A 12499-nucleotide genomic window follows, 5' to 3' on the forward strand; every position below is an offset into this window, starting at 1 on the left:
CTAAATCTCGGGTTTTAGTGTAAGTAAAGATTTTTATGAAATTACAAGTATACAGTTTTCTTTCTTCTCGCTAATAACAATATTTAATACAACAAAAGTACATTCCATAATACAAATAACAGTAAATTGTACAAAAACCAAAAAAGTGATGGGGACAAAAGTTTACATACACCCCAAGGAAATATGTTATTTACCGTACAATTTATGGAATTAGCAGCAAAATTTATACATTTTATAGTTTTGGCGAATGTCTCTGGGTGTTTGAGATATATTATAGAGAAACAAAAATAATTTTCGGGGGTTTAATGCCGTTATTTAAGGTCGGACTTCTTGTATTCTTCATTAAAGCTAACCCTTGCTTAATTCTTTGCGTTTTTAGATATTGTACTCTATAAAAAGCACAAAATTAGTGTCAGATTGCAAATATTGAGACCCTAGAAAGCTTTGAAGTTGTTTTTGTGCAAAATATACCTTCCTGGACGTCGATAAATGGACGTTATTTCTCAGATTTCTCAGGAAGTTGATATATTCCGCGGAATTCTTGGTGAAAATTACACGTACATAGAACGCCTTGAATTGCCTTATAATATGGTCTGATACAATCCTTGGGCATCAATTGAATCAGAACTGTGAAATATTCTGTTACAAATCTGCTCCCAAAGCTTTCAAAGCATCAAAATACTCGTATAAGCAGTACAAAAAAAAAACATGGAATTTGTACCGAGAAAAACGTCGTTTTCGTATTATGATCATTACCGTCACTATAGGAGCAAAAAGTTTCGAATAATTGTAAATTTCTGAGTCAACTGATGTCCAAGGATTGTATCAGACCATATTACAAGACAATTCAGAGCCTTCTGTATGAAATTTGCTCCAAGAATTCTGCGGAATCTATTAACTTCCTGTGAAATCTGAGGAAAAACGTGTATTTATCGATGTTCGGGAAGGAATATTTTGCACAAGATCAACTCCAAAGCTTTCTAGGGTCTCAAGTTTTGCAATCTGACACTAATTTTGTGCTTTTTATAAAGTACAATACCTAAAACGCAAAGAATTTAGCAAGGGTCAGTTTTAATGAGCTATACAAGAAGTCCGACCTTATATAACGGCATTAAAACCCGAAATTTATAATTTTGGTGTAATGGCATGCACACCCGCCTTGCACGCTAAAGGTCGTGGGTACGATTCCCCGGCCAGTCAACATCAAAATTTTCAACGCTGCACAATGGTACCAAATCCAAATTTTCTGGCCAAAACTATTTCAACGTCCATTTTGTATTGAAATTAATTATTATTTATAATAAATGTGTACAAACAGCAATTCTTACGTTTTATCGACCAAAATGACCAAAAACTGCCAAAATTTGTTGAACAGGGTGGTCCCGTTGTGTGGGGTCTAAACCAAAACATTGACCTATGTTATTAATTTTTGGTACGAAGAATTTATATGTTCCAAGAGGTCAAAATACCAAACTTCAGCCGAATCAGTCATAAAATCGTACGGTACTTTTATGTGGGGGGTAATGACAAAAAATGGACCTATTTTCAAAAAAATTATACATACTTGTTTTCTACACTCTGAAACCCTTAAATATAAACTTTAAGGAAAATCGGTTGATAGATGTGGGTATTACCGTTCCATTTCAATTGGATAATATGCACAATCACAACAGGTATTTACAAACAATTCTGCCATTTTAAAATAGAAAAATCCACTTTATTTTAACTGTGGCAAATTTGAGCACGATTTGACTTCTGAATTTGTTAGTACAGACCCCCTGCTATCTTTCAAATTCGACTTGGAGGTGGACATATTTGGACATTTTTTTAAAAGTTTAAGTATATTTAAAAAATATTTGTAAAAAAAACAATTTTTAATATTGTTACGGAATTAGATTTAACTAATATCCGTGTAGACGTTGTGTTATTCCCCAGTACGATTTGTACCAAATAAAACAGGGTTCGTTTTAGATTACGTTTCTACAATGCTTTATTTACTTTATTACACTTATTCGGAACCGACTTTAATTACTAAGCACACAGCAAGTCTCTAGTTAGCACGCAGCTATTCTTTAACCGATCTGTTCAGTTCAACGCTTAAAACACAACTCAACTCGTCATTGCCAGTTCCCCTGTGTTTATACCCCAAAGTCTCCCTGTTCTAGAGTCCTCTAGAACACATATGGCAACACCTCGAATCTGTGCAGCGAACACACAGACGCACATTCGCACAAAGCGAACAACCATACTCACATACATACATGGGGGAAATACAATTGGACGACAAGCACAGTAATGACGTAACTACAACAACAAACAGATGCAAGAAATAAAGAAGTGACAACTAAACAATAATTACATGACTAAAAGCACATTAATGAAAGGTAAAGTAACATCTAGAATAATGAAGAGAGTTCTACATGGTAGTTGTTGTTGCTGCATAATAAAAACTTTACGTTACAATTCAAATTTTTAAATTAACGGAAATAAAACTAAACTAACTTAAACCTATCAGTTACATTCGTAACAATATATATAAAAACATTGATTTTATTACGCTAATTTTACAAATTTCATCGTTCTTTTTGTAAATATTATGAAAATACTCATTAACAGCTTCCCGATTCATAATAACTTTGGTCTCACTTCTGTATATTTATGCAGCGACACAATACAACAAAAATTGTATATTTTACAGCACAAAGTCTGTTTTAATTTTACATAAAAAAGTGTCAACTTTGGTACTGCGCCAATCAACGAATACTAACGTTATTTTCAGATGACTTGATGTGTTTTTTATTATTCTGTGCAAAAAAAAAAAAAAAAATTCGAAACTTCAAAAATTAGGTTTTTGCCAAAAATTTCCTGATTGAAACCTATGTGCGGTGGCAAAATACCCCTCAGTAATGTTGGCGACATTTCCTGAGTATTTCAGCCATGTAAAACTTCTCTACAAAGTGAGCTAATATGAATCGGGGTGCACTCATTGATATGAGAGAAGTCTCCCTTGTCCCTTGTATATTATATAATATATCTCAAACACCCAGAGACATTCGCCAAAACTATAAATTGCTAATTCCATAAATTGTACGGTAAATAACATATTTCCTTGGAGTGTATGTAAACTTTTGTCCCCATCATTTTTTGGGTTTTTCTAAAATTTACCGTTATTTGTATTATGGAATATACTTTTGTTGCATTAAATATTGTTTATTAGCGAGAAGAAATAAAACTGTATACTTGGAATTTTGTAAAAATCATTACTTACCCTAAAACCCGAGATTTAGGGGGCGTATGTAAACTTTTGTCCCTGCCTGTATATTAGAGTTGTACAATCTAGTTCATTTGAAAGATCTAGTTCAATAGCTCAGCTCTTTTAACTGAACTAGTTCAGTAATCTAGTTCATAGTTCACTATCCAGTTCAATCATTCGGATCAGAATCGTTCACGAGCTCTTAATCGTTCTATTGATGAAAACACATACATACATACATACATACATCAAATAGGAACAAACATTAGAATAGTATAATTAAACTAAAAAAATATTACATTTAGATATTTTTATTCCATTCATAAAGAAAGATTAAGTTTAGAAAAAAACAACCTCCGAAAAAAATGTAATTACAATTTCATTTAAGTGGCTGGCAAAAAAATCTTACGTTGTGTGTTTGTAGAAATTATCATTGTACGTATGTTTCTTTTTATTTTTCCTTTTTTCTATCCAAAACAAGGCACATTGAATAGGTAATGGATTCGATATATAGGGATACGATGTGTTTAAAATGCTCTTAAATTTTATTTTTATTACAATGGGGGATGACACTTCACATTGATCCAAAACATAAACAAAACTTATTACATTGCGAAGGCGTCACTTAGCACAGAGGACGGCGTCACTTTATGTGAATGACATGCTGAACTAGATTGTGAATCGTTCGTTCGTTGATCGTTCTTTGTGGATCTTTCGGTCGGCGCTCAGTGAGCTATTGAACTATAATGAACTATATCGACTGATCTAGTTCATACGCTCTTTTCAATGAATCGTTCAATTGAACTAGTTCGTTCATGAACTATACAACTCTACTGTATATGGTAGCTACATATATCGAAACCTTGACCGATTATTTCTAGACCGAATTCCGTTACACATTCCAAATTTCATCAAAATTAGGCAGATATAAGGTGTGTCAGATAATTTCGCAAGTAAAAAGTAGTTGCAAATTCTTGCAACTACTTTTCATTTATCTTTTACTGAACAAGTTTGGCTGACTTCCGAAACGTCAGTTGCTTTGTATTCGTGCATGAAACTAGAGGTTTCTAGATCGAGTTCCATACTAGAGTCATTTGATTAAATTCCAGTAGTGGGGAACTCAATCTAAAAACCCCTAGTTTCATGCACGAATACAAAGCAACTGAAGTTTTAGAATTCAGCCTTTGTTATCGAACAGCATTTTGTAAAGGTTTGTACAAATTTGTACAAACTTTTGGGTTATCGAACAGACCTATTGTTGCAATTTCCCCAAGACATAAAATATTCAAAATTTTACGATACCCACTACCTGTTCAGTTTGTCTTGGTGGGGCTATATTCACATCTGGACCCATTTCATATAATTTGGAATATAATTCCCATTAAATTTTTTAATTTCAGCAACATTTTACAGAATATAGCGTGTTTGGTGCCTCCAATACCTTAAATCGGCAGGTTATGTCCTTGGGAGCTATATACAAATCTGAACTGACATCATTCGGCTAATTTATTTCCATCTCATATTCAATATACACGGTGCTCTTGAACCAACTTTAAATATAAGGAGCTTACACCTGGGAAGTTTTTGCGGATTCTGAAACTACAATGTTCATAGATGAGAAAAATAAAAAAATCGTCGCAGCTCTTTTTAAATGAATCGCGGTCAAAGTTCACATTCACATTTTAGGTTTTCACGATTTTGCTTGAAAAACGCAAGCCCTATCGAAATGGGATCGGAGAATATTGTAGCTGTGAAAATTCTCTACAATATTGACCTTTATGATATTTTCGTAGGTTTATGTTTCTTAACGCCGTTGCAATTAACAACTTCAAAGCTACGTGTTTCAAAACATCAAAAATACGCATTTTCAACGCAGGTAAAAAGCAAACATGTATCATTTTTATTTCTGATACATTTAGCTGCATTTTCTAGGAACAATGTATGAGTGTGCACATAAAATATTTTGACGAAATTTAAACAACACAAAGCAAATGGCGATAAGGAAGTCAGCCTATTTCACAAAAAAATTTATGTTTTCTATAGTTAACGGTGAGATACGTAACATACAGTGACTGTCACTGAAAATGATGCAACCTCAAATAAAAATGTAAACGCCGATAACATGGAAACGACTTGAGATTTTTTAACAATTCAAAAAATAATTTTGTAGGATGAAACATCGTAATCGTAATTAGCGTCCCTTCGTAGGCAATTTTGCTAGAAAATTCTAGTTTTTGGAGTTATTTTCCAAGAAATGACTATGAAAAATCATTAACGGTTATGTCTAGAGTACGTACAAACAATCTAATGATATATGGAAAGTCCTATATTAGCCCGGCTTGTCCTATATTAAGCCTTCTTTAACAGCGTTGCCCTGATAAAGGCGAACATCAGGACATAGAAAAACATTTTTGCACTTTTCTTTTAAAATAGTTTTTAGAAATATTGTTGACAATTGGTCTGTTCCTTTACTTTTAAAAATGGTAAAACCGGCAATAGTAGTAAAAGTTGTAAATTGATCCCATATGAATTGTATGGTGCCTGAAGTAAAGGAACGCTTTTCGAGTAAAAATGGTATAACTTGAAGATTCATGCACGTAAAGGAACAGAGCTAATGTCTCTATAATGCATGCTTTTATAAAAACAAAAGTTTCAACAAACTTTGTTGCTTTTATTTTGCCGCGTCAAATTTTGGGTTATTTTGGTAATCTTCATTTATTCCCCAATGAAACGTTAATTCACTACTAAATACTTAAAGAAGTTACATTTATATCTTACTAGCTCGGTGCAAAGACATAAATACAACTAAGACTAGACAAAATGCATGCAACAAAAAAATGTTTACGAAACTTTGTATAGAAACACTACCCTTAACAGGTTGCAGTTAATTCAAAATCGCAACCAAGGAGGAACATTTCATGTAATTGTATCAGAAACGAAATTTATGAATTCAAGGATCTATTCAAGAATAATTCTATGTCAATTGGTTCGGTAAATTCGGTTAAATACGTAAAAATTTATAATGGAAAAAAATGTTATATCACCATATCGTGATATAACAGTATGTTAAATTCAAAAGCCATTCACTGAAGAACGATAGCAAAAAAAATGTCTTATCTTGTTGTATTTATGTCTTTGCTCGGTGCACTTCGCTACCCCGAATTAGGTAAAATATATGTTGACACATTTATTTGTAGGCCAATTTTCGTCACATATTCCAATTTTCATTAAAATCGGGTATATGTAGCGTTTATGGTGCATCAAATACATGAAAATATATATGGGAGCTATATCCAAATCTGAACCGATTTTAATATAATTTGTCAAATTTATTTCTAGGCCATTGTTGTATTTATGTCTTTGTTATTTTTGTTGTAATTTCCCCAACAACATAAAGAAAATTTTTAAATAACATATTACAAACAAAGACATAAATACAACAACATAAGACATTTCTTTTGCTATCATTCTTCAGTGAATGGCTTTTGAATTTAACATAATGTTATGTTACGATATGGTGATATAACATTTTTTTCTTTTATACATTTTTACGTATTTAACCGAATTTACCGATCCAATTGACATGGAATTATTCTTTAATAGATCCTTGAATATATAAATTTCGTTTCTGATACCATTACATGAAATGTTCCTCCTTGGTTTCGATTTTGAATTAACTGCAACCTGTTAAGGGTCTTTATTACTTTATGTCTTTGTTACAAATATGTCGATGCCACTACTTTGTCGATATGCCTTGGTTAGAACACACAAAAAAAAAAATAGATGAAACATCCAACATGTTTAATTTTGTTGAGCAGTGTAATAATTGGAACATAATAGCACGGTTACACTACAGCTTTTTGCCGGGTTAACCCACTTCATGAGGATTTATTGCTTAATCTGGTCAAATCTGACCAGATTTGCTATACAAAAATTAAATCCTCTCTTGGCTGGGTTTATTTTAAATCCGGCACAAATCCACTAAAAATACAGTGTTGTATTCGGTTTTTGTGCAAAAAAATCCAACTCTACTCAAAAAGTACCAAAAGTTGCAACTGTTTTTGCAACAGAGTTTGTCGTGTTTTACACGTTTACGATTGGTCGCATGAGATTTTATGGAGTTAATAAATCTAAAGTTATTTGGAAATCATAAAATTATTTATTTTTTTTTTCATTAGACACTTTTTTAACAAGAAGTACGATTGATACCATGATACAAAAATGTATCCCTGTGTGTAAAATATACCAATATGAGCAAAGGCGGTGACGATATCTCATACGAGAAATTGTAAAAGTGTAACACACGACTTTATTAGTTATTTTGTATGTATACGTAAACAAACATCAGCTGACAGTTTATATCCTCGAAAAGCTAAGTGTAACCAGCAAAGATTAACCCACTGGATCTATTAAACCCAGTGGGTTAACCTACAATAGTGTAACCGGGGTATAAGCTTCGGTCGAGTACTAAAAAGTTTTTACACATTTTTCCTCAAAATACGTTCCCGTACACCAAAAAAAAAGTTGCAAAATGTTCACTTCTCTTTGAACACAAATTGAGCTGAAAAGCTTTCTCCTTAGAAAAATTTTACACGACAAATTTGGGCGAGCAAAAATATGCTACAAATTTGCCGGCTTCTGATTGGCTGACACGCCGACTTTGATATTTGTTCCAGATTTTTTGACGTTTCTGCCATTATTCCATTCCCGTACATTTCCGAAAAATGTGTATGTGGAACATATTTTCGACAGTTTGGCCTTTTGACACTTTTATCAATAAAAAAGTACAGGAGCGAAGCTATAGTAGTTGTGTCTTTTTACTTTTTCAGTAATAATTATTCAGTAACTTCTTTTCAGAGAGTGAGAGAGATTTTACTCTTTGATACGAAAATAGAGAAAAAAGTAAAAAGACAGCATTTAGTAAACTTTAGCAAGATAAAAGTTGATAACCAAAACAAAAACATTGGCGCCAATGCATGAAAGAAAAACTAACTACAAAACAATGAAGAAGTTCTTACATTTTAAGCAAAATAAATAAAAAATAATTAATATATTAATAAAATAATCAATAAATATAGCTGAATCGTAATGTTTATAGTATTTTTTCCAAAAAAATAAGATAAACATTGAGCAGCTGACCATTAGCAGATGATTAAAAAACAGCTGATCGAACTTGCTAAATGTTGCTGGGAAAAGTTCTTTCAGCAACTTTTAGCAATTTCTCAGCAAACAACTGTCAAAATTGTTCTCTCACTTCGCTTTCTTTTACTGAACTTTTTTGTAAAAACATTTAATAACATTTCGTAATAATTATTAAAAATTATCACATAAAAAGACACACATAATGTGTTGTCTCGTTATTAATTGGGTGTCAGTAGTGCGATTCTCTAACTCAGTTTTTAAGTTACCGGCAAAAATCGGTAACATTAAAACGCAAAATTATGAACGAAAAGTTCAAATAATGGTTGACAACACTGTTGATATCCATAGAACTTTACGACTACTTTTTGTTGGTCGCTAACTTACCGATTAATATCGTCAATTACCGAAATTATAAGCATTTTAATTTTACCGACATTTTGTCGGTAACTCAAAAAATGAGTTAGAGAATCGCACTACAGATCTGCTACTATTGTCTTATTACTGCCTCACTCTGGGTAGAAGGTACATACATATTCATTATTGCTGCTAATCCACAGCTCCATGATCGCTATCCATATTGCAGCACAAAGGCATAATAGCTGTGTCTTTTTAGGTGATAATTAGTAATATTAGCTGTGTCTTTTTACGTGATAATTAGTAATAATTATTACTAATGTTGCAGATTTTGACAGTTGTATAAAGGAAAAGTTGCTGAAAAAATGTTTCAGCAACATTTAGTAAGTAAAAAGACACCCCTATTGACAAGGTAGATGCATCAGCATTCAGTACGGCGCAATGTTGCAAAAATAGAGCAAATCTTAAATTATTTCCACACAATTTCATTCAGAAAATTTTAATAAACGTGTAACCCTATGCAGAGTCTTCAAGTTTTACCACTTTTTACTCGAAAAGCGTTCCTTTACTTCAGACACCATATAATTCATATGGGGGCAGTTTACAACTTTTGCTACTTTTGCCGGTTTTACCATTTTCAGAAGTAAAGGAACAGATCAATCAAACCCTAGTAGGGTTTTACCCTGCCAGATCCAGTTAGGATTTTATGGCCTCATCTTAACCGGGCTAAAACTACAGTTGTTTGCATTTATCTCGGAAACGATTAGGTATTTGACCTTGCTGTCTTTAGCAATATTGTAGCCTAAACTAGCAGAACTTATAGTACGTTTATACATAACCGGATTTAACAAACCCACTGGGTTTCAAATGTCAATCCCTTTGCGTAGACGTCAAATAAATGCTCATTAGGCCGCCATCAGTCCATCTGCTTTTTCACATGTATGACATCAGCTGTTCTGTAGTATTACACTGTGTGTAATTTTTTGTGTCGTGGAAAATTAACCATATTCTGACACCGCAGCGTAATCGAAGACGAAAAATAAGAAGACACGTGTTACGGCGTTTTTCCTTGTTACTTCGAATTTCGCGGTTATGGGCCCCCAAAGACCTGAGGCCTTGATGTCAAAAAGGACCATTTTGTAAGGCTCATATCTTCTAAACCGCTAAGAATTTTGGTTTACTCGTGGAGGCAAAGTTGTAGCTCTCATCTTAAAGAATAATAATTGTGAAGACATAAAATCCATTTAACCTTATCTTCAAGGTCAAAATCGTTAAGGTCAAGTTTCCGTTATATTTTTTTCTCAGATTTTGGCCTACAGATATCAAACCGATCAAAATTGAATAAAACAGCCAACTACAAAAATGTACCTTACCCTGCGTTTACACATGACGGGACAGTTGAGTACATGTATTGATTGTCAAAAACCCAAAACTTGCCTGTGTGACGTAGGCGTCCAAACAACTGCAAAAACTGTTGTAAAATTATGAATGAAAATCGTCGATTTCTTTTTGTTTTCCGTTCACGTATTTTGTTTTTGTTCATATTCTTTTATTTTCAACACATTTTAATTATCGTTTTATTTCTTTTTTACAAAAACGTCAAAAATTTGTTAAGCTTACTGTCTCTGAAAAAATGATGGACAGCTGGGAGACAAACGACAAATGTATGTATGTGTTAGTAAATCAGAGTTGTATTTGCAGACAGTCTGTCTTGTGTAAACGCCTAGTTAGATCTCAATATACAATTTTCTAGAACATACGAACCCTGTAGAAATGGTTCTTAAAGGTCAAAATAGCAAAATTTTATTTTCTTTTCGGTTTATTTATTTTCTTTTTTCGGTTTCTGCTCCATAGAAATATTGCTGTACTAAATTTACGAATATTTCCAGTTTATGCCTGCTCCATAAATTCAAACTATTTTCCTTCTGTGTATAGCAAGAATGTGTTTTTTTCTATATAGTATATTGGCCCAGGCCCAGAGCAATAACAATCACCTGATATTTTAATGATTAAATTATCTTAATGATAACATTAGGCCGTATTACGTAATGGGTGTCGTAGAAATTTGATGTTTCTCGAACAAAAATACCCTATTTTCAGTAGAATTTCAAGTTTATTTGCGTCATCTCTCTTCATTCCTTAGTTTTCTTTAGTTTTTTTATAAAACTAAGTCCCAATTTACATTAGGCGAGTTTACTTGCGGCAATTGTCAGTTTGTTGGTGAGAGAGGGTGTTGAGAGGCAAAGGGTTACCATATGCCTCACCTCTCTCTCCATCAAACTGACAATTGCCGCAAGTAAACACGCCTAATGTAAATTGGGACTAAAAAAACTGTGTCAACTTATGCCAAATTTTTAACGTATTATAGACAACCCAGCAAAAATTTGGATCCGGTAGTCATTACGTAACCCTTTACAAAGTAATGTAAACAAGCTTCTTTTCGCATTACAGGTAATCTGAAAAGTAATGGGTTACTTCTTAAAAAATTTACAAGGTAAACCTGCTTACTTTACTCCTCCCTAAGTAATGACGGCGGTGCCACAGTGAGTGTGTGTCCGACTATAAATCCTAGGGTTGTGTGTTCAACGCTCCCCGTCGGCACGCGAGTTTTTTTAATTAAAAAATAACAGTTCGTGGTGAACATGTGCACTGCACATTTAAGTTCTTAAGCAACCCTTAATATTCGTGTGCGTGGCATAGTGTGTAGTGTCTTTGGCTAGAAATCAGAGCGTTCGTGGGTTCAATTCGGGCAGACAGCGAAATAAAATAAAGTAAAATAAAGGTAAGATGTGTGATGAAATTAAAAACAAATTCTCTACATCAACTGTCTAAAAATAGAATTTTTTTCACCTTACTTTTCAACTTCTAGTGGCCACAGAATAACTAGTTATTCTAGTGGTCATAAAATATCTACAAACTGAGTTCGACATGCCCTTGTAAAAATAATGGGGAAGAAAGGAGGTTTGAGAGTAGTTACGGCTGCCAAAATTCACTTACGAAACCCATGGTTTTGGGAGGACTTTTTTGCTGGGAATTAAGCCCACAACTTTCATAAGGTCTTATTTCCCCGGTATTAAAGTCAAGGTTCAACCAATTTTAGCGTTTTAAACTTGAAATAGCTTTTATTTATTCCAATTTTAAAGAATTGTAACAGTAGCATTCAAAACTTTGAATTTTTACTGAAGTTATTAAAGAATGTGCTATTCACATGAAACACTTTGCACTGTACAAATTTTGGGCTTTTTGAAAGAAAATTAAAAAAAAATTATAACGGTACGTTATCGAAGCCAAACAATTTGTTGATATATAAACCTTCCCGAGGTTATTCCACGGATATAGACTAAACTGAAGTAACAAAAAGCAATTTGAAATGTGCTATTGACATGAAACGGAGTGTATGTTTCAGAGATATAGCCCAGATTTACTTTGTCCCGGGCCACACTACAGTAATTTCATTGAAATTTTGATATGAAATTATGCGTCTCTAGATCGGCGTCCATAGTAGAGTAAAATCATAAAATTGCTGTAGTGGGGAATTCGATTTAAAAACACCTAATTTCATGAAATTTTTAAATGAAATTCACGCTAGTGTGGCCTGGAACTTTAAAAAGTCAATATTTAACCATGTTTAGATGGGGCCATAAAATCCAAGGTGGACCTGACACAACAAAACCCAATTAGGGTTTTTTTTGTCTTTGGGTCTGTACATGGCACAATTACCCAGGTAGTGGTATCGTAAAATTTTGAATA

This window comes from Musca autumnalis, unplaced genomic scaffold (assembly GCF_047663935.1).
Source record: "Musca autumnalis isolate F117 unplaced genomic scaffold, ASM4766393v1 scaffold_3, whole genome shotgun sequence".
NCBI classification, from domain to species: Eukaryota; Metazoa; Arthropoda; class Insecta; order Diptera; family Muscidae; genus Musca; species Musca autumnalis.